The sequence below is a fragment of the Hemitrygon akajei genome, chromosome 27 (genome assembly GCF_048418815.1).
Source record: "Hemitrygon akajei chromosome 27, sHemAka1.3, whole genome shotgun sequence".
Classification (NCBI taxonomy): domain Eukaryota; kingdom Metazoa; phylum Chordata; class Chondrichthyes; order Myliobatiformes; family Dasyatidae; genus Hemitrygon; species Hemitrygon akajei.
Window position 1 is genome coordinate 34,792,765 of NC_133150.1, and position 21,919 is coordinate 34,814,683.

General features: G+C 43.9%; 1 protein-coding gene across 4 annotated transcripts in view; it reads left to right on the forward strand.

The window, feature by feature from the left end:
- Nucleotides 1-21,919, forward strand: part of LOC140717249 (kelch domain-containing protein 8A-like) — a 48,193-nt gene that overhangs the window by 12,214 nt on the left and 14,060 nt on the right. For 3 of the 4 annotated variants that reach the window (XM_073030616.1, XM_073030618.1, XM_073030617.1), the window contains exon 2: nucleotides 2,526-2,693. The exons of the other annotated variant lie outside the window; for it this stretch is intronic. The gene's annotated coding sequence lies outside the window, so the exon portion shown is untranslated. The remainder of the gene's footprint in view (nucleotides 1-2,525; nucleotides 2,694-21,919) is intronic. 4 annotated transcript variants of the gene reach the window in all.

The window sequence follows — 21,919 nt, forward strand, 5'->3', positions numbered from 1 at the left end:
GCACAACATGTTGAACCTTGAAGACTACGAATGTATACTCAATGACCACTTTATTAGGTACAGGAGGAAGGGCCATTGAGTATGGTTGGTGGTGGGCATCCATCTGTCTCGAAGGACAATGGATGATGATCATCATTACAAGCCTGGGCTGAAGGTCTGCAGATCCTGAGATGCCCAGTCATCAAGATCCCCCTCTTGGCATCACCAGTGTAGGCCAAAGGAAAGCTTATGAAGCAATATGTTTGGTACCAACTCGGCTGCAGGAGCTACCTGAGGATGTTCAGTGATTTCCAGCCGCCTTAGGGGCTTCACTCCGGATTTGCTATCTGGGTTTACTCCCTTTGTCTCTCCCACGGGGCAGTGGGGTTATTTACCCATGGCTGGGGACCTAGTTCATGAGCACCAGGGTGTGTCCACATGCTGGTGGGCCTACGTGTTACATGTGTGGGGCCAGACCTCCTCCCTGTCCGCTGTAGTTCAGCCTGAATCCGAAAGGAGTTCAGTTTCTCCGTGTCGCCACTGAGTGTGTTTCATAGTAATTGACATAAAGATTATTGCTTAAATGAGGCACCCACCTTCCCCCTCACTTGGCTTCACCTATCACCTGCCAGTTTGTACTCCTTCCCCTCCTCCACCTTCTTATTCTGTCTATCTAGCTCCCCCCATTCTCTCTGACTCCCCCCCCATTCTCTCTGTCTGACTCCCCCCCCATTCTTTCTGACTTCCCCCAGTCATGAAGGGTCTTAGCCCGAAGCATTGGCTCTTTATTCCTCTCCATATATGTGTCCAACCTGCTGAGTTCCTCGAGCTCTCTGTGTGTTTCTATAGTTTAAAACCAAGGTTTTCAGAATAAGAACAAGATTTTTAATCATTGTCTTAACAGAAGTGAAACTTGTTGTTTTGCGGTAGCAGTAGAGTGCAAATTGCTTGATTCAATTGCTGGATCAGACCTCCTGTCAAATGGGAAAGCCGATCAACAGTGTGCGGGGCACCAGCAGTGAGAATGAAGGAGTGTTTTAATGCAGATTTTATACTGTGCCGAGAGTGTTTTAATGCAGCTTTTATACTGTATCAAGGGAGGAGAGAACAAAATGGTCTTTGAACTACATTAATCTTCAGTGAGTTACTGCAGCCCAATTAGTTCAAAGCGATGCTTTCCTTTACAATCCGGTGGCATATTCTGGAAATAAAGTTGTCCCCTGCACTCTGTGTTTCCTTGATGCCTCTCACAGAGGCATTTGTTTAGTCTAAATTTCAAAGTAAATTTATTATCAAAGTGTACATTTATGTCGCCATACACAACCTTGAGATTCTTCTTCTTGCAGGCATTCACAGTACCGCAAAGAAAAAGTTGCGAAGAAAAAGCATTTCAGGATATATATTGTATACACTTCTCTGACATTAAATTGTACCTTTGAGCCTTTGAACAATCAAAGAAAACCTACACCCTAAGACTGACAACCACTGCGCAAAGGAAGACAAGCTGTGCAAATACAGAAAAGTAATGATGAATAGGTAAATACTGAGAAGATGAGTTGTAGAGCCCTTGAAAGTGAGTCCATAGGCAGTGGAATCAGTTCAGTGCTGAGGTGAGTGAAGTTATCCTCGCTGGTTCAGGAGTCTGGTGACTGAAGGGTAATAACTGTTTCTGAATCTGGTGGTGTGGGACCTAAGTGTCCTGTACCTCCTTCCCCGTGGCAGCAGTGCGAAGAAAGCATGACCTGGATGGTGGTGATCTTTGATGATGGATGCTGCTTTCTTGTGGCCGCTGTCCTTGTAGATATGTTCAATGGTAGGGAGGGCTTTTCCTGTCCTTATAGAATTCCTTCTTTGGTTCGGTCCTGATGTGAATCAGTGACTTAATGTTAAGCTCAGTCGGAAGCTGTACTAATCAAATAAGAAGATTCAGATAAAGCTTTAAAGATTAGCATTATTTGTCACATGTACATCAAAACGTACAGTGAAGAGCAATGTCCTGCATCAAACCAAATCAGTGAGGATTGTGCTGGGCAGCCTGTGAGTCTCAACATGGTTCTGGCACCAACATAGTATGCCCACAACCCACTAACCCTAACCGTACATCTTGGGAATGCAGGAGGCAACTGGAGCAGTTGGAGAAAACCCACTCAGTCATGGGGAGAATGTACAAACTCCTTACAGACAGTGGCAAGAATTGAACCCCAAATGGTAATCGTAGGTGCTGTGATGGTGTTACACTAAACTGCTATGCTAGAGTATTGCACCCATTGATTACCAGCCTTGGTTGAGCCAGTAAAACATTATGAACACCACAATTGGGCACGGTATCCATTGGCCAGCATCCACAACCCTGAGAACCACTTGGTATCCCCTCACAGCGGAGAACATGAGGTGCCCTGCACGCCAGTATCCTGTCTGAGAAGGCATTCCTTGCGAATGTGTTGCTCAGCTCTTCCACCATGTTTGGGCATCACAGTCAGCGTCAACTGGCAACCACCCCACACATTTTTTGTCTACCTTTGATTCTTCTTTCTGATTTATTGCAGTCATTCCGGTGAAGTTTACTCCCAGGTGCCAGGTGACGCATGCCTAACTCCTCGGCCATCCCATTGCACTCAACCGTCAGTGAATTACTTCTGAAGTTGACCTCTTCAGAAAAACCAGCAAGTAATTTTCACATAGCAGTCCTCCACATCTACGCGCAGGTTAACCAGGTAATCTTTTACTCATGCCAGCTGTGGGATAAATACCGGACTGACCTGGGAATAACTCCCCGCTCATCTTCAACTAGAATCAGGTTTAATGTCACTGATATACACTAAGTGGCCACTTTATTTGATACAGGAGTGGAACCCTGTGTGTTCTTCTGCTGCTGTAGCCCATCCTCCTCAAGGTTTGATGTGTTGTGCGTTCAGAGTTGCTCTTATGCGCACCACTGTTGTAATGTGAGGATGTTTGAGTTCCTATCAGCCTGAACCGGTCTGGCCATTCTCCTGTGACCTCTCTCATTAGCAAGGCATTTTCGCCCACAGAACTACTGCTCGCTGGAATTTGTTTGTTTTTTTGTATCATCCTCTGAAAACTCTAGAGACGGCTGTGCGTGAAGATCCCAGGAAATCAGCAGTTTCTGAGGTACTCAAACCACTCCATTTGGCACCAACAAAGTCACTTCGATCACATTTCTTGCCCATGCTGATGTTTGGTCTGAACAATTGAACCTCTTGCTTGTCTGCATGCTCTTATGCATTGAGCTGCGAACATTAGATATGATGTATAGGTGTGCTAAATAAAGTGGCCAGTGAATGTATGTCATGAAAGTTATGGTTTTGCAGCAGCAGCACGGTGCAATACATCAAATAAACTATAAATTGTAATAGAAACACGTATTTCTATATATTATCTCTTATGAAATTAATATGTAGTGCAAAGAGAGTAAAAACAGTGAGATAGTGTTCGTGGATTCTTTCTCCATTCAGGAATCTGATGGTGGAGGGGAAGAAGCTGTTCTTTAAATGATAGGTGGGCTTTGTCAGGCTCCTGTACCTCCTCCCTAACAGTGGCAATCAGAACAGGCCCTGTCCTAGGTGATGGGGGTCCTTAATGATGGATGCTGCCTCTATGAGGTCTCACTTTTTGACGGCGTCCTCTATGCTAGTGCTCACGATGTAGCCAACTGCAGATTTTTCTGATTCTGTGCCATGGCTCCATACCAGATGGTGATGCAAGCAATTGGAATGTCTCCACCATACATCTGCCCTGTGCAGCTGGGTCCTGGACTTCCTGTCGGATCGCCAGCAGGTGGTAAGGATAGGCTCCCTCACCTTTGCCCCTCTGCCCCTCAACACAGGAGCCCCCCGTGGCTGTGTCCTGAGCACCCTCCCTATACACATCACCGAGGATCGGACTGTACATACCGGCTGTGTAGTGGAAAAAAGCACAACAGCGCCTCTTTCACCTCAGACGGTTGAAGAAGTTTGGCATGAGTCCCCAAATCCTCGGGACTTTCTACAGGGGCACCATTGGAAGCATCCTTACTGGCTGTGTCATCGCCTGGTACGGGAACTGCACTACTCTCATTCGCAGGGCACCGCAGAGAGTGGTACGGACAGCCCAGTGCATCTGTGAATGTAAACTTCCGTCTATTCAGGATACTTATAGCTGCAGGTATGTAAAAAGAGCCCGGAGGATCATCAGGGACTCCAGCCACCCCAACCACAAACTGTTTCAACTGCTTCCATCTGGCAGACGGTACTACAGTGTTAAGGCCCAGACCAATGGGCTACAGGACAGCTTCTTCCACCAGGCCATCAGATTTATCAATACACATTGATCTGATTGCATATCTGACTGTACATTGATCTGACTATACATAGTCAGATCAATTATGTATACTAGCTTAGTGTTTGGGTAATATCCTCCCACATTCCCCTTTTTTCTTTGCTTATACATTGCAACGGAGGCGCAATATAAAGAGTTTTACTCCCTTGGATGCAAGAAAATAAATCAATAAATAAATAAATCTGTAATAATTTGCTAGAATCTTACGTAACATACCTAATCTCCCCAAAATCGGGCCAGGGACGTTTAGGGATATAAGTTAGACACAGAATTTCAGCTCTGGCAGGCCATTGCTTCCTAAAAGGCAAAACCTAACATCATGAATGCCGTGATGCTTCTCTCCCAGATGAGCACAACATCTTTTATGTACGATTTGAAAGAGAGAATAAAACTACACCTGTGCAAATCCCTGCAGCATCTGGTGTCCCTGTGGTCTCTGTTTTGGAGAGGTTGAACCTTTGCAAGGCATCAGGCCCTGATGGTGTTTCTGGCAGGCCTCTGAGAGGCTGTGCTAACCAACTGGCGGGAGTTTTCCTGGATCCCTTCAAACTCTCACTGCTGAAATTGAAGGTTCCCACCTTCAAAACGGTGACTATTAGAGCAGTGCTCGAGAAGAGCAGGATGAACAGCTTTAGTGGCTATTGCCCAGTGGCACTTACATCCACTGTGATGAAGTGCTTTGAGATGGACAGACTCAACTCTTACCTAAGCAAGGACCTGGACCCACTGCAGTATGCTGGTGTTGAAACATATCAGCTCCTGTCTGAGTGGCAACTTGGATCCTCTCCAATTTGTCTACCGAAGCAACAGGTCCACAGCAGATGCCATCTCATTGGTTTTTCACACAACCCTGGAATATCTGGACAGCAAAGGTGCATACATCAGGATGCTCTTTATCAATGACAGCTCAGCATTTAATACCATCATCTCATACACCATATACAAATTCACTGATGACACCACTGTTGTGGGCCATATAAAAGATGATGATGAATCAGCATACAGGAGGGAGATTGGAAATTTGGCTGGGTGGTGTCATCACAGCACCCTCTCACTCAATGTCAGCAAAACCAGGGAGCTGATTGGAGACTTCAGGAGAGGGAAATCAGAGGTCCATGAGCCAGTACTCATTGGAAGAGCTGAGGTGGAGAGAGTCAGTAACTTTAATTTCCTAGGTGTCCCTATCTCAGAGAACCTGTCCTGAGCTCATCATATAAATGTAATTGCAAAGAGAGTGCCACTGCGCCTCTACATCATTAGGAGTCTGGAAATTTGGCATGTCATCAAAAACTTTGACAAACTTCCATGGATGTGTGCTGGAAAGAATATTGACTGGCTGCATTACGGGCTGGTACGGGAGCACCAATGCCTTTGAATGGAAAATCCTACAAAAGGTAGTGGACTCGGCCCAGTACATAATGGGTAAAGCCCTTCCAGCCATTAAGCACATCTACATGAAACATTGTCATAGAAGAGCAGTATCCATCATTAAAGATCCTCACCACCCAGGCCATGCTCTGCTTCCATCACATACCACCAGGTTCAAGAACCGTTACTACCCATCAACCATCAGGCTCTTGAACCAAAGAAGATAAGTACACCCATTGTATTTCTGGCGTTCCCACAATCAACTATCTCACTCTAAGGGCTCCTTCTCTTGTTATTTCACGCTCTTGTTATTTATTGATACTTATTTATATTTGCATTTGCGCAGTTTGTTGTCTTCTGTGCTCTACTTGCTCTTTCCTGTTTACAGTTTCTGTTCTATAGATGTACTGAGTATGTTCCCAAGAAAAAGGATCTCGGGGTTGTATCTGGTGACATGAATGTACTTTGATAATAAATGTTACTCTGAATTTTGAACTTTGCTTATTGCCACAGTAATTTACAGTGATTGCAGTCTCCCTGGCTTTCCACTTGTCCTTGGATCATCTGGACAATAGCAATACCTACGTCAGGCTGCTGTTCATTGACTACAGCTCAGTGCTCAACACCTTCACACCATCAGTTCTAATCAACAAGTGCCAAAACCTGGGCCTCTGTACCTCCCCCTACAACTGGATCCTTGACTTCCTCACCGAGAGACCACAGTCAGTGCGGATCAGAAATAGCATCCCCTCCTCGCTGACGCCCAACAGTTGGCACATCTCAACCAACACTCAGCCCACTGCTCTACTCTCTCTACACCCACGGATGTGTGACTAGACATAGCTCAGACGCCGTCTGCAAATTTGCTGATGGCATGACTGCTGTTTGCAGAATTTCAGATGATGACAAGGAGGTGTACAGGAGTGAAGTAGATCAGCTGTTTGAGTGGTGACACAGCAACAACCTTGCACTCAACATCAATAAGACCAAGGAATTGATTGTTGACTTCAGAAAGGGGAAATCAGGAGAACACACTCCAGTCCTCATCGAAGGATCAGCAGTGGAAAGGGTGAACACTTTCAAGTTCCTGGATATCAATATCTCTGAGGATCTAATGCGGGCCCAACATTATTGATGCAACTACCAAGAAAGCATGACAGCGGTTATATTTCATTAGGAGTCTGAGAAGATGCAGTATGTCACCAAAGAGTCTCGCAAAGCTCTACAGACGTACCGCGGAGAGCATTCTATCTGGTTGCTTCACTGTCAGGTAGTGAGGGGCCATGCACAGGATCAGGAAAAAAGCTGCACAATGTTGTAAGCTCAGCTAGCTCCATCATGGACACTAACCTCCCAAGCATCGAGGACACCTTCAGAAGGCAATGCCTCAAAAAGTTCTTTTTCCTGCGGGCATACTCAGCAAATCTATAGAGAAGTAACTGTAAACAGGATCAATGAACAATAAACTGTGCAAATACAAATATTAAGGACCCACATCACGCAGCACCTACTCTCTTCTCATTGCTACCATCAAGGAGGAAGAACAGGAGCCTGAAGACATACACTCAACGTTTCAGGAACAGATTCTTCCCCTCCACCATCATATTTATGAATAGACAATGAACGAATGTACACTACCTGACTATTTTTTGCTCTATTTTTACACTTAATTTAATATATCTATCTAATTGCAATTTAAAGTTTTATTATTATGTTTTGCAATGCACTGCTGCCACAAAATAACAAATTTCAGGACATAAGCCATTGACATTAAACCTAATTCTGATTCTGACTAGACTCGTAGATAGTTCAAAGTCTCACCTAGTGGCAGCTCATCTGTCAATGCAGCACTCCCTCAGTACTGTGCAGAAATGGATGTTCAGATTATATGCCCCCAGTCACTAATTTCTGATGTAAATTTCCAGGCTTCTGAGATCAGTGTGCTTGTGACCATCTCATAGTTATGGTTCCATTCCCAGCAAGACACTGCAGTTTGTGGTGGCAAGACTTGTGAATCCTTCCTTAATTATTGATTAAAGCTATGGCCTCCGGAGTTTTATGGCTTCGTAACTCACAAAATGCACTTAACAAGCCAATGCGAAGCTGACCAAGCTTAAGCCATTTAAGGAAGATTTATTCCAAAGTTTTCATTTATTCATTGTGGCTGAAGCAGTTGCTTCATCGTGCATTGTAATTTCTCTCTCTCTGTCTCTGACAACAGCAGAATGATTCATGCTTTATCCCAATTTTACAGTCACTGAAGTTCCAACAATAGCTTCTGCACAAAATGGGTCAGGTATAACTGACAATTTATAACTCTCATAGCTTGTTAGAGAAATACTTTCAGAAGAATTAGTGTATATCGGAGTTTGAGGAACTAAATTTATGGAATCATTAGCAAATCACTGAAGTCCCATCAGCTCCATGCAGAATCCTATTCTGAGAATACCACTGAACTTATAGCATGGAACTAGTCTGGGTTAGAACAAAATAATTCACAACATACCTGTTATTTTGTTCCAATGGTTTTCTGTTTTTTTATTACTGTGTTACAGCTAAAAGTAGATGACAAATCCCAAGGCATCAGAGTAGGATTTGAACTCCTTTCCTTGCTGTTAACATTCCAAAGGATCTGTTCTTAGTTTCAGCATGTAAATGTCATCATCTCTACTTCCTTAAAAGTTTGCGTAGATTCGACATGTCATCAAAAACTTTGACACATTTCTCTAAATGCACAGTGGCTGGTTGCGTCGTGGCCTGGTATAGAAATTCCAGTGCCCAGGTATGGAAAAGGCTACGGAAAGTGATGGATATGGCCCAGTCTGTCACAGGCAAAGCCTTCCCCAACATTGAGCACATTTACATGGAACGCTGCCACAAGAAGTCAAGTCAAATTTATTTATATAGCGCATTTAAAAACAACCCACGTTGACCAAAGTGCCGTACAGATCAGAGCAGATAGCTAAAATCACAAATACAAAGAAACACAGACATAACCAACAGGCAAACAGCTTATAGGCACAAAAAAAAAACACAAGGGCCTAGGCACAAGCCAAAAATCAGCCACATCAGGAGGAAGCAGTGTTCGTCATCGAAGACCCCGCCATCTGGCCTTGCTCTCTTCTTGCTACTGCTGTTGGGCAGGCGGTACAGAAGCTTTAAGTCCTGCACCACCAGCTTCAGGAACAGTTATTACTTTATAACCATCGTGCTCCTGAACCATCGCCACTACGAACTGATTCTATGATCTACAGTCTCACTTTCAAAGACTATTGACAGTTCATGTTCTTGGCATTATTTGTATTTCCACATTGGTTCTTTGATGGTCTTTGTCTATTTATGTATAGTTTTTCTCAAAGTTGTACATTTTTTCATGTAAATGTCGGCAAGGAAAGGAATCACAAGGTAATGTGCCTTGGCAAACAAGTCTGTATAGGCGCAAAAAATGAGATGCTAAAGAAGCTAAGTGGGGCAGACAGCATCTTATGGAGGGAAATGAACAGTTGACTGACACCTCACCTAGAGTCCAGGTTAAGGGTTTCAAAACTGTCTTTTTCTCTGCATAGCTGCTGCCCTGTTCAACTGGGTTTCTCCAGCATTTTGTGTATTTCTCCAGATTCTAGCATCTGCGGTCTCTTTTGCCTTCAAGTCTGTATGGGAGGCAGGGGAGGGCAGAATTGGACTTGTGATGTGAACCCTCCTGATGTTCTGTATGTAGACTTGCATACTATCAATAGTCACTATGGCTGAGAATTGAAGAACAACTTTTAGCTCTCTGTCCATCCTGCACCAAACGTGGACAGAGTACCTCTTTTTGGTCTTCTGTTTGTAAATGATTCTAAACAAAGGTGACTGCAAGGTTCAGAGTGTGTGAACCTGGCTTTGCCATCTCATGGGGCTAGTGAGGATAACCCATTCAAAGTTCAGATATCTCTAAATTCAAAGTAAATTTACAAATAAATATTATTGAGAACATGAGTTGGATAGGCAGAGGCTTTTTCCCAGGGCTGAAATGGCTAACACGAGGGGGCATAGTTTTAAGGTGCTTGAAAGTGGGTACAGAGGGGATGTCAGGGGTAAGTTTTTCACACAGAGAATGGTGGGTGCATGGAATGGACTGCTGGCGATGGTGGCGGAGGTGGATACAACAGGGTTTTTTAAGAGACTCTTAGGTACATATATAGAAAAATAAAGGGCTATGTGGTAGAGCAATTCTAGGCAGATTCTAGAGTAGGTTACATGGTTGGCACAACATTGTGGGCCGAAGGGCCTGTAATGTGCTGTAGATTTCTATGTTCTGTAAGTTGTAGAATCCTTGCAAGTAAGTTCATAGGTTGTGGAATCAGTTCAGCTTTGAGGTGAGTGAAATTACCCATGCTGGTTCAGCAAGCATTTCACCGTGTAAGTGACATGAAGTCCAACAAAAGTCAGCCTGACCATACGTTATGTGGAGACCTTGTTGAGCATGGCTCTGAAAATCAGCCGACAAACTCAGTTCTTCAGTGAAGATGCAAATTGCAAATCCCTGCATCACAGGTATACAAGAGTTGGGCCCCTGCAGATGAGTTTTACATGTGACAGGATTATTCAGCAGAGATGTGCAGGTTATTAAATCTGATTTTGTTGCCTGGTTACAGAAGCCCACCATGTGAGATGAGCTGTTACTAAGCCTCCTTGTCGTTGCTGGATATAACTACTGAAGAGCGGGAACTTTTTGAGACATAATGCTGCCTTTGTTAGTATAATGTGACCTAGTGCAGTCTAGCTAATGTAGGTACTGAGATATTTCCCTTGGATTCAAGCTGAAGCTTTGGAAATCCACAAGAGTCCCATCTTGCACTGGGAGAATTTAGTGCATGAAGGCTGTAAATGCATGAAGAAGTAGTAGCTGGCCATTTGGCCCTTTGAACTTGTCCTGCCTTTCAATATAACCTTGAATAATCATCTTCCAAGTCAGAATCGGAATCAGGCTGAGGAGGGGTAAAAAGGAGCAGCCATGATTAAATGGCAGAGCAAACTCGATGGGCCAAATTGCCTAATTCTGCTGCTATATCTTATGGTCTTATGGTCTCATCACTGGCAATTGTCATGAAATATGCTGAGTTGTGGCAGCGGTACAGTACAGTTCTGCTGTGTTACAAAAATAATAGTGCAAAAGAGGACTAGTGAAGTAATGTTCCTGGACCATTCAGAAACCTGACAGCAGAGTGGTAGAAGCTGTTCCTAAAACATTGACTGTAGGTCTCCAAGTTCCCACACCTCCTCCCTGGTGGGTAATGAAGAGAAGAGGGCATGCCTTGGATGGTGAGGGTCCTTAATAATGGATGCTGTCTTCACTGAAGCACTGCCTCTTGAAGTCCTCATCAACCGTGAGGAAGGTTGTGCCCATGATGGAGTTGGGTGAATTTACAACTGTCTACAATCCCTTTTGATCCTGGACATTGAAGGCTCTGCATCAGATGGTGATAGGACCATTAGAATGCTCTTGTGGTATATCTGTAGACATTTGCTAGTCTTTGACATAACAAATTTCCTCAAGCCTGTAGTGAGATACAGCCACTGTTGAGGCTTCTTCGAGAGTGCATTAATGTTTTGGACCCACAACAGATCTTCTGAGATGTTGGTGTTCAGGAACTTGAAATTTCTCACCCTTCTCATTCCTGATTCCTCGATTATATGTGTTCTTCTGACTTCCATTTCAGAAGTCCACAATCAAAGCCTTGGTCTTGCTGATGTTGAGTGCAAGGTCATTGTTATGAGATCACTCAACCAGTTGATGTAGCTTGCTCATATAATGGATGATTAGAGCATCCACAAGTCTTTGCAATAAAGTTCACCCACCATTTGACTGAACAAATTTCTACTCGTCTCCATCCTAATTTTGAAGCTTGTGTGTTCCAGTTATGCACCCCAACATTCTCTCAGCATCTTTGCCATCAATTCCCTTGCTTCAGTGAGACCTTTTCTCATTTTTCTGAATTTCATGGAATACGGGGGTATCCTTATCAATTGCTCTTGGATTGACCATCCCCGGAATCAGTCAGCAGAATGAAACTTTGTTCCACGCCCAGCGAGCAAGTAATTCCTTCCCTAGATTAGAATAAACCTCTATTTACTTACTGCCTGTTACACTGGCTGGCATTTTGAGCAGCAATGAAGATCCTCCACCTCTGTCCTTTCTTGGCCATCTTCTCTGTTGTGCCCCAGGTGTGTTCATGGTCCTCATTTCTGCCTCTATGTTACAGTGCCAAGTTGTATTTGGTCTTCCACATTCCCTCTGCCCTTCAGGGATCCAGTAAAGCGCTGTTTTGATAATGAAGTTGGCCTCTCCTCATCATGTGCCCAATCCATCTCCAACATTTCATGATGATTGTGGCCATGTTCTGTTGATGATACTGAAGGTGTAGGGCATGGTTGAAGATGCTTCTTGGTCAGAAGATACAGAGTGCCTTTCAGAGGCTCGTGGTGTGAAATGACGATAGCTTAGCAAGGTCGCTCTCTGTCATGTGCCAGCATTCTGACACATACAAGAGAGTGGACAGAGCACACCTCTGGGACAAGCTTGCCCTTGATGTGGATGCTGTACCTAGTTGATCCCCTTATGTTGTTTGTTGTTCTGAAAGATTTCTAATGTTGCTGAGTCTTTGCTGAAAGTCGTCCTTCATCGCACTTACTTGCCAAATGATGCTGCCCTTGTAGGCGAATCTGCCGGTGCTGGGTGTTGATGCTGAATGTCTAGATGGGAGGAGGAGACCCTACTTTGAGGGTCATGGTCTCACTCTTTCTCTGGCTGAGCCTGAGTTCAACCTGACCACCAAAGCCACGCAGGTCCTAAGTTTTCTCTTGCATGTGCTGGTGTGTATGTGAAATTAATGCAAGGTCATCTACAAAGTCAAGGTCTTCCAAAGTAGAGAATAGAGCGAACCTAATGCCTCTCTGCTTTTCTCCTGTTGTTTGCCTCATAACTCAGTCAATCACCAGGTTAAATAATATCGCCAACCTCACACAGCCTTGCCTGACTCCTGTCTTGACTACAAAGCTCAAGTTGCTGTACTCAACTGTGCAGGTGAAGTTAGCATAGAACCTCTGGATGGACTGAACAATTTTGCAGGGAATCACATATGATCTGAGAATTCTCCAGAGACCCTCCCTGCCGATGCTATCAAGAGCCTTTTCAAAAGCTCTCTCTGCCGTTGCGCATTGCTCTATTTTGCTACGCATTGTGACGATCTGGTCGACACAGCCTCTGTTCTTCCTGAAGTCAGCTTGCTTCTTCCTCAAGCACACATAAGCGGCATCTGTAATCCATTGGACAGTGACTTCGGTAAGAATTTTGCTGGGCACTGTCAAGACTGTGGTGCAGTGCCAGTTTTTGCTATCACTTAGCTCTCCTTTCGTGGGAATTCTAACAATGACTCCCTTTGTCCAGTCCTTGGGTACTTGGCCCCGTTTCCAGATTGTAGTAGACAGGGGTTACAGGATGGCTGCTGCAACTTTTGGTTCAGCTTTAAGCAGTTTGTCGTTCAAATTGTCCCGTCCTGGAGTTTTGCTGTCCTTTAGTTGATGTTGAGAACCTCCGCTGCCTCTTGTGTGTAACGGTCTTCATCTGGTGGTGGTCCATTCAGTAATTCTCCAAAATTCTCTGTCCATTGAGCTTCTTGCTTTTTATTATCATGCTTCTGCCCTCAATGGTGGGGAGGGCTTTACCCATATCGGTCTTCCCAGACAGGAGGTGAAGGATCCATAACATTATTTGGAGGGAAGCAGGCGTTATCTCAAGTATATTTTCTCTTCTAGAGAAATTAATTGAAAGAAAAACATAAGAGCTGGGCACAAACATGTCTACTTTGTTTTACTTTAGTGAGGCACGCACATATGACGTGGTGGCATAATGACATATACCATTCACGTACTGCTTATGTATAACCCGTAATGAATTGTGTTAGCAAACAAAGAATGCTTAATCAAGTAATATATTTACAATATTACTCAAATATTACTAATACACTAAATACACAACATCTGATCTCATTATTAACATACCAAAGGATCTGTTCTTAGTTTCAGCACGTAAATGTCATCACCTCTACTTCCTTAGAAGTTTGCGTAGATTCGACATGTCATCAAAAACTTTGACACGTTTCTCTAGATGCACAGTGGAAGTTATCCTGGCTGGTTGCAGCAAGGTCTGGTTCAAAGAAAGTTTATTAAAGTACACACATGCCACCATCTACAAGTCTGAGATTCATTTTCTTACGGGCATACTCAGTAAATCCAATACCCGTAAAAGAATCAATGAAAGACCACACTCAACAGGGTAGCCAATCAGAGTGCAAAAGAAAACAATACAGAAAGGAAGAAAAAAAGGAAATAATAATAATGATGATGAATAAATAAGCAATAAATATTGAGAGCATGAGTTGAAGGTTCCTTGAAAGTGAGTCCATAGATTGTGGGAACAGTTGAATGAGGCAAGTGAAGTTGAAAGAAAAAATCCCCTTTGGTTCAAGAGCCTGATGGTTGAGGGGTAGTAACTGTTCCTGAACCTGGTGGTGTGAGTCCTGAGGCTCTTGTACTTTCTTCCTGATGGCTGCACTGAGAAGAGAACATGTCCTGGGTGGTGGGGGTCCCTGATGATGGATGCTGCTTTCCTGCGACAACGCTCCATGTAGATGAGCTCAGTAGTGGAGAGGGTTTTACTCATATTGGTCTTCCCATTCAGTAGGTGAAAGATCCATAACATTATTTGAAAAGGGAAGCAGATGTTATCTCAACTCCATTTTCTCTTCTGCTGACGTTATTAAAACTGCTCCCTAGATGTTTGCTATTTATGGCAGTTTGCTCTGCACAAATTTACTGCCACATTTTAAATGTTACCACAGTGACCATACTTCAAAATTGCTCAATATGCTTTGTGATTTCCTGGAGGTCATCAAGGGGGAGATACAATTGCAAATTATTTCATTCTTTGACTCTTGCAGGGCAGGACTAAGTTTACATTGTCACATTAAGTACAGTAAAAGAGATTATTCAGTCCAACATGTCCATGCTGGACTTAACTTTCCTGCCACCATAACTTAACCAGTCCTTTCACTTATTTATCCAACCTCATGTGGAGGCGTGAGGGACTGCAGATTCCGGAATCTTGTGCAACAATTTTCTGAGGAACTGAGAGGGTTGAGCAGCATCTGTGGAGTTAAAAAAAAAGTCAAACTTGCGTTTCTTGTTAAGTACATGTGTACATGTATGCATGGATACAATGCATCAGCAGTGCAGGCAAACAGTATCAGCTACACAATATTCACAAGGAAAACAAACATTAATCATACACAAGAATTTTACAAGAAAACATAATTAGCGGGAAAAAGATCTCGAAGTCTATCTTAGTGTAAAGTGATTAAAGTGGTCATGGTGTAACAAAACCACAGTGTTTTGAGTTGTGCAAGTTCATTCAAGAACCAAATGATTGAAGGGAAATTGCTGTTCTTGCGTCTGGTGAGACTTCAGGCTTATGTAGCTTCTACCCAATAAGTAAAAGTTTCCTTACCCCTCCCTCTCCCACAGATGCTGCTCAGCAGGCTGAGTTCCTCCAGTTGTAAATGCCTCTCTTGCAATTTGCCGGCTCCACTCTGTGACGATGAATTCCACATCTTGCCTCTTTGGTTAAAACAATTTCTCCTGAGTTCCACATTAGACATGTGGCTCTCGGGCCTTAGGCGGAGGAACTCTGAGTTGGACTTCTTTTGTCAATGGAAATAAAATCCCTTCAGTTTTCAGCCTCAATACCAAGTCACTCTGTGGCCATCGCATTTCCAGAGGAAGAGCACCCCAGCCTGAACAATGCATGCAAAATGTTGGAGAAGCTCAGCAAGCCAGGCCGCATCTGTGGAAGGGAGTAAACAGCCGCCATTCCAGGCCAAGGCTGTTTATTGCCCTCGACAGACTTACTGAGTCCCTCCAGCATTTTGTGTGTGTTGGTCAAGATTTGCCAGCATCTGCAGAATCTCTTGTGTGTTATGATTTCCAGTCAGATCAGTATCTCATTTGATGGAAATCAGAATCAAGACTTAACACGTTAGAAATACCTGCTCTGCATTTCAATTCTATTCCTTGGTTTAGTTTACCCATCTACCACAGGAAGAAAAAATATACGTCTTCAAGAACAGAAAATTTGAAGTAAAATGCTTATCATCTGCCAGCTCTTGTTCCATTTCTTCCATCCACCATTTTTTTATATTGGCTATCTCTCCTCCTTCCAGTCTTGACCTGAAATGTCTCCTCTTCATTTTCCCCAAAACTCCAAAGTTCAAAGTTAATTTATTATCAAAGTACGTACAGTATGTCTTACCAGACGCTACCCTGAGATTCATTTCCTTGCAGGCATTCGCAGTAGAACAAAGAAATACAATAAATAATGACGAAGACTGACAAGCAACCAGGTGCAAAGGAAGCCAATCTGTGCAAATTCAAAAAAAAGAAATAGGTAAATAATACTAAGGACAAGAGTTGCAGAGTCCTGAAGTGAGTTCATAGGTTGTGTTCAGTGTTCATTTCACTGTTTGGGCTGAGTGAAGTTACCCATGCTGGTTCAAGAGCCTGACAGTTGAAGAGAATGACCAGTTCTGAACCTGGTGCAGCACCTAAGGCGCCTGTACCTCCTTCCCCGTGGCAGCAGCCATTAAGCGAACATGGCCTGGATGGTGGGGGTCCTTGATGATGGGTGCTGCTTTCTTATGGTAGGACTCCTTCTTGACGTGCTCAATGGTGGGAAAGGCTTTTCCTGCGATGGACTGTGCCGTGTCCAGTAGCTTTCAGGGAGTCCTGCAGGAGACCGTGAAATCCGCCATAGATGCTGCCTCACCCTCTGAGTCCCTCCAGCAATTTTGTGTGTTGCTTCCAGAGTAATGTTGCTTCCCAGGAAGCAATGAAACTGAAAATATATCTCCAAAGCATTGAAGTGTGATTGGTGGCTGAGCCACCTAGCTGGTGGAGTTAACAGTGACACTCCCACTCCCCTTTGAGCTTTGTGGGATGGGTCTAAGTGAGGAAGAAGCAACAGCTCCCCCCCCCCCCCCCCCACCACCACCACTGGTTTCTGCTTTGGACTGTCGCTCAGTGAACCTTGCTATAAACTGTATCCAACCACCAGGTGAAAGCATCATCAAGTCCCACAGTGGTGGTTAGTGTGACGCTATTACAGCTCGGGCTGGGGGCAGAGTTCATTCCCGGTGCTGTTCTGTAAGGAGCATGTACGAGGGGTGATTGATAAGTTTGTGGCCTAGCATAGAAGGAGTCAATTTTAGAAAACCTAGCACATATATTTTTCAACATAGTCCGCTCCTACATTTACACACTTAGTCCAGCGGTGGTGGAGCATACGGATCTTGGACCTCCAGAAAGTGCCCACAGACAGGTGATTGATAAGTTTGTGGCCTGAGGTAGAAGGAGTCAACTTTAGAAAACCTAGCACATTTATTTCTCAACATAGTCCCCTCCTACATGTACACACTTAGTCCAGTGGTCGTGGAGCATAAGGATCTTGGACCTCCAGAAAGTGTCCACAGCAGGGGTGATTGATGTAGCGTTAATGTGACTCGGACACCGCAGTATTAAACACACGTTTATTCACCAGATTTCCATTTTACAAAACCCGCGTTCTGACGTCATACGCACTCTGACCTACGAATACTCACATAATACATTACATCCCCCTTCTCAAGTTTTTTTTACAATACTGTGAATTACCAAAACAATGCCTCTAGGTATGACTTTCTAACATTACAACAGCCATGACATAAACTAATAAAAATCTTAACTTCTTATACTGTATTCTACATTGTATCTCACAATACTAACAGCAGTATATTTTCTTTTACTAACATAGACTAATAAACCTTTTATTTCACACCTTGGAACTTATAACGTGTGATTTTGTCTCAAACTGTGCGAGACTGTAGGTAGATCTAGTCTCTGTATCTAGCTGGAAGTTTGACTTGTCTCCCAGACCTTGTGCAATAGAACTGTGACTGTGCTTGTCCTTCAGAGTCAGTCTCTCGAGTAACCTCTGTGTCTGCATTTCCACCCCGGTCTGTCTGCGCCAAACTTTCACCGTCATTGCGTCGTGGGGTTACGTCACACCCCTCACTCTTGGTGTCGTTTGTTTCCATGTCTGTATCCGTGGAAATGTCCTGTGTATCTGTACGTGGAAACACCCTCTCATCTGTCTTCAGCAGTTGCTTCCTGTACCTCCTGTAGACTCTTCCATCCGGCGTGCGAACTATGAAGGATCTTGGTTGCTGATGCCTGTTCACAACCACAGCTGGCTGCCAAGTGTCTCCTCTCTGTATTCTGACATTTTCACCTATATGCAGATCTGGTAACTGTCTTGTATGTCTGTCAAAGTAGCTCTTTTGCTTTATTTGCTTGTACTGTTGCTTGTCATGTACTTGAGCATTACTTTCAGGAGTCAGTAGAGTTGTGGATGTTGGCAGCTTGGACTTCAGACAACGTCCCATCAACAGCTGTGCAGGAGAGAACCCCACACCCTCAATCGGTGTGTTGCGGTATTCAAGCAGAGCAATGTACGGGTCACCGTTGCTGCTGTGTGTCTTCTTGAGCATGTTCTTCACAGTTTGTACCGTTCTCTCTGCCTGTCCATTAGACTGAGCGTGCCCAGGACTGGAAGTAACATGTTAAAATTCCCAGCTTTCTGAAAACTCTCTAAACTCACCACTGGCATATTGTGGACCATTGTCACTGACGACAATATCTGGAATACCATGTCTTGCAAATGTCGACTTCATTGAGGTAATGACACCTTGACTGGATGTGTCACTTAACTTGGTGATTTCCGGATATTTTGAATAGTAGTCCACACAAAGTAGATATTCTGCACCATTGTAGTGAGAGATCTGTGCCAAGCTTCTCCCATGGTCTTCCTGGTAGTGGATGGGGAAGCAAAGGCTCTCTTGGATTGCTGTTTTTGTTTTCATTACAGACAGCACACTGAGACACAATGTCCTCTATCTGAGTTGACATACCTGGCCAATAGAGAATGTCCCTTGCTCTTTCTTTACATTTCACTATCCCCAGGTGTGACTCATGAATTCTGTTGAGCATTTCCTGTCTCATTTGATTTGGTACTATGAGTTTTGCCGCTTTGAACATTAGTCCTGATGCATAGCTAATTTCCTCTTTAAATGTCCAGTATTTCTGTATTTCTTTTGGAACATCTTTTCTTTCTGTTGGCCATCCATTCATTGTAATGTCTCTTAGCATTTGCATTTCAGGATCTTCTGCAGTCACTTTCCTGAACATGTTCAACTTCTCCTCAGAGATGCGTAGCTGAGGTGTAACCCAGTTGACCTCCAGCTCTCTTCCTAGCAACTCTTCCTTTTGCTCTTTCAGGTAAGCACGGCTCAAAGCATCAGCAATGTGCAGTTCTTTTCCTGGCTTATAGGTAACTGTGAGAGTGTACCTCTGTAGCCTGAGAAGCATCCTTTGCAGCCTCATAGGAGCTTGGTGAAGTGGCTTTTTGAAGATGCTCTCAAGTGGTTTGTGATCACTCTCAACCTGGATTTCTTTGCCATATACATACTGGTGGAACTTCTCACACCCATAAACTATGGCAAGTAATTCCTTCTCGATTTGAGCATATCGGCGTTGACAGTCTGTAAGTGCTCGTGATCCACACGCCACAGGCCTCCCATCCTGCAGTATAACAGCTCCTATTCCCTCCAAACTGGCATCCACAGACATCGTCACCGGTTTATTGACATCATAGAACTTGAGTGCTGGTGCATTGGTAACCAACTGCTTCAATGTGTCAAAACTTTTCTTTTGTTCATCTTCCCAATGCCATTCAGTGTTGCTCTCTAGTAGCTTTCGAAGTGGAGCACTGACCTCCGATAAGTTGGGAGTGAACTTGGCAAGATACTGTATCATGCCCATGAACCTCAAAAGTCCTTGCTTGTCTTCGGGTGGTGGTAGGTGTACCACAGCCCTGACCTTTTCATTATCTGGTTTTAGCCCATCAGCGTTGAGTACGTGACCTATGTATTTGATCTCTGTAGTTCTGATCCTACATTTACTTTTGTTCAGTTTTAGGCTGTACTCACGTGCTCTCTCCAGGAGCTTCCTCAATCTCTGATCATGCTCCTCAGTGGTGTCACCCCATATCAGCAAATCATCAATGATACTGACCACTCCATCCAGGCCTTCAATCAATTGTGCCCCTGACCTCTGGAATACCTCTGATGCAGAAGAAATCCCAAAGGGTAGATGCAGGAAACGATATCTCCCTATGGGTGTGTTGAAAGTGCATAATTTGGAACTTTCTTCATCCAGCTTGATCTGCCAGAAACCTTGATTTGCATCTAATACTGAAAAGTATTTTGCATTAGGCATGCGGGAGACAACCTCTTCAACCATGAGCAGCGGATAGTGCTCCCTTTTGATGGCTCAGTTGAGATCTTGTGGATCCATGCAAATCCTAATCTTTTTCTCTGTGACCACTGTCGCCATACTATTCACCCAGTCGGTCGGTTCTATTTCTCTCGTTATGACTCCCATCTGTTCCATTCTGTGTAGCTCCTCCACTACTCGATCCCTGAGAGCTACTGGAACTTTCCTCGGAGCATGCACGACTGGTGCAACAGTTGGATCAATCTGGATATGGTGTTTCCCTGGTAAACATCCTAGTCCAGAAAACAAGTCAGCAAAGTCTTTGAGAAAGTCATTTTCTTTCTCAACACCATAGATTCGCTTCACCAGGCCTAGCTCTATGCATGTTGCTCTGCCTAGTATTGCCGAAACATGCTGTTGCACAATCCCACACTCTATTTTGTGTTTTTGTCCTTTATACACACAGGTGAGTGTTTTCTTTCCCAATGATGCTGTCTTGTGGCCAAAATATCCAACAAGCTTGCAGGTGGATTTTCCAAGTTTTCCTCTGATGTCCAGTGAGTTGAATGTTTCTGCTGACATTACATTGCACTTCGCCCCAGTGTCAAGCTTAAATGTCACATTCCTCCTGTTTATCATCAGATCTTGAGTCCATTCATCTTCAACATCCATCTCTGCATTATCAATATTCTTGATGCATACCTCCTGTTCCACTTCAATTGTTCCAATGAACATGTCACTGTTGCACTCACTCTGTTCCACAGCATGCATTTTCCTTGCTTGCTCCTGCGATTTGCACATCTTTGCAAAGTGAATTTTCTTTCTGCATAATTTGCATGTCTTACCAAAGGCTGGACATTTTCTGTATCCATGTTTATAACCACATCTGTTGCAGTTAACTTCCTTTTGATTATCCTGTGGAGCTGGCTTTGTCCTACTCTTGTCAGTTTTCACAGCTTTCATTTTGTATACTTCAGTCTCTTCATTAAGCATTTTAACCTGACTCGACATGATATCGCTAGCACGGCACACATCAATCGCTTTTTCCAATGTAAGCTCAGCCTCTCTCAACAGCCTGCCTCTCACATGATCATCTCGTATGCCGCATACAATCCTGTCGCGTATTAAAGAATCATGTAGTTGTCCGAACTCACAGTTTTTTGCCTTGTTCTTCAAATCTGTAACGTAGGCGTCTATAGTCTCTGTCGGTCCTTGAGCCCTCGTAAAAAATATGTGTCGAATGTACGGTAGGTTTTTTCTCGGCTCGCAGTAATCTTGAAACTTTTTCTTCAACACTTCAAATTTATCTCGCTCACCCTCTTGGAAGACAAATGTGTTGCAAACCTTTATTGCCTCTGCTCCTGCCACATGCAGAAACGTAGCACATTGCACTTTCTCCGTCTTGTCATCTACGCCACTAGCGGTGCAAAGCAGCTCAAACTGCTGGAGCCATACCTTCCAATTCTCAGCAATATTACCTCGTAGGCTTAAACTCGACGGTGGCTGTAACTGTGACATCTTTTTACGTGTCTTCTCTTCCTTTCCGCTTTCTTCTGACACCATGTAGTGTTAATGTGACTCGGACACCGCAGTATTAAACACACACGTTTATTCACCAGACTTCCATTTTACAAAACCCGCGTTCTGACGTCATACGCACTCTGACCTACGAATACTCACATAATACATTACAATTGATAAGTTCGTGGCCTAAGGTAGAAGGAGATGACTTATACAGCTCTCTTACATGCACATCCAGTTCAACTCTTCGAGTGATAATGCAACAAGTTTGAAGTTAATAACTCACCAGTTAATAACTCATCAAGGGTAA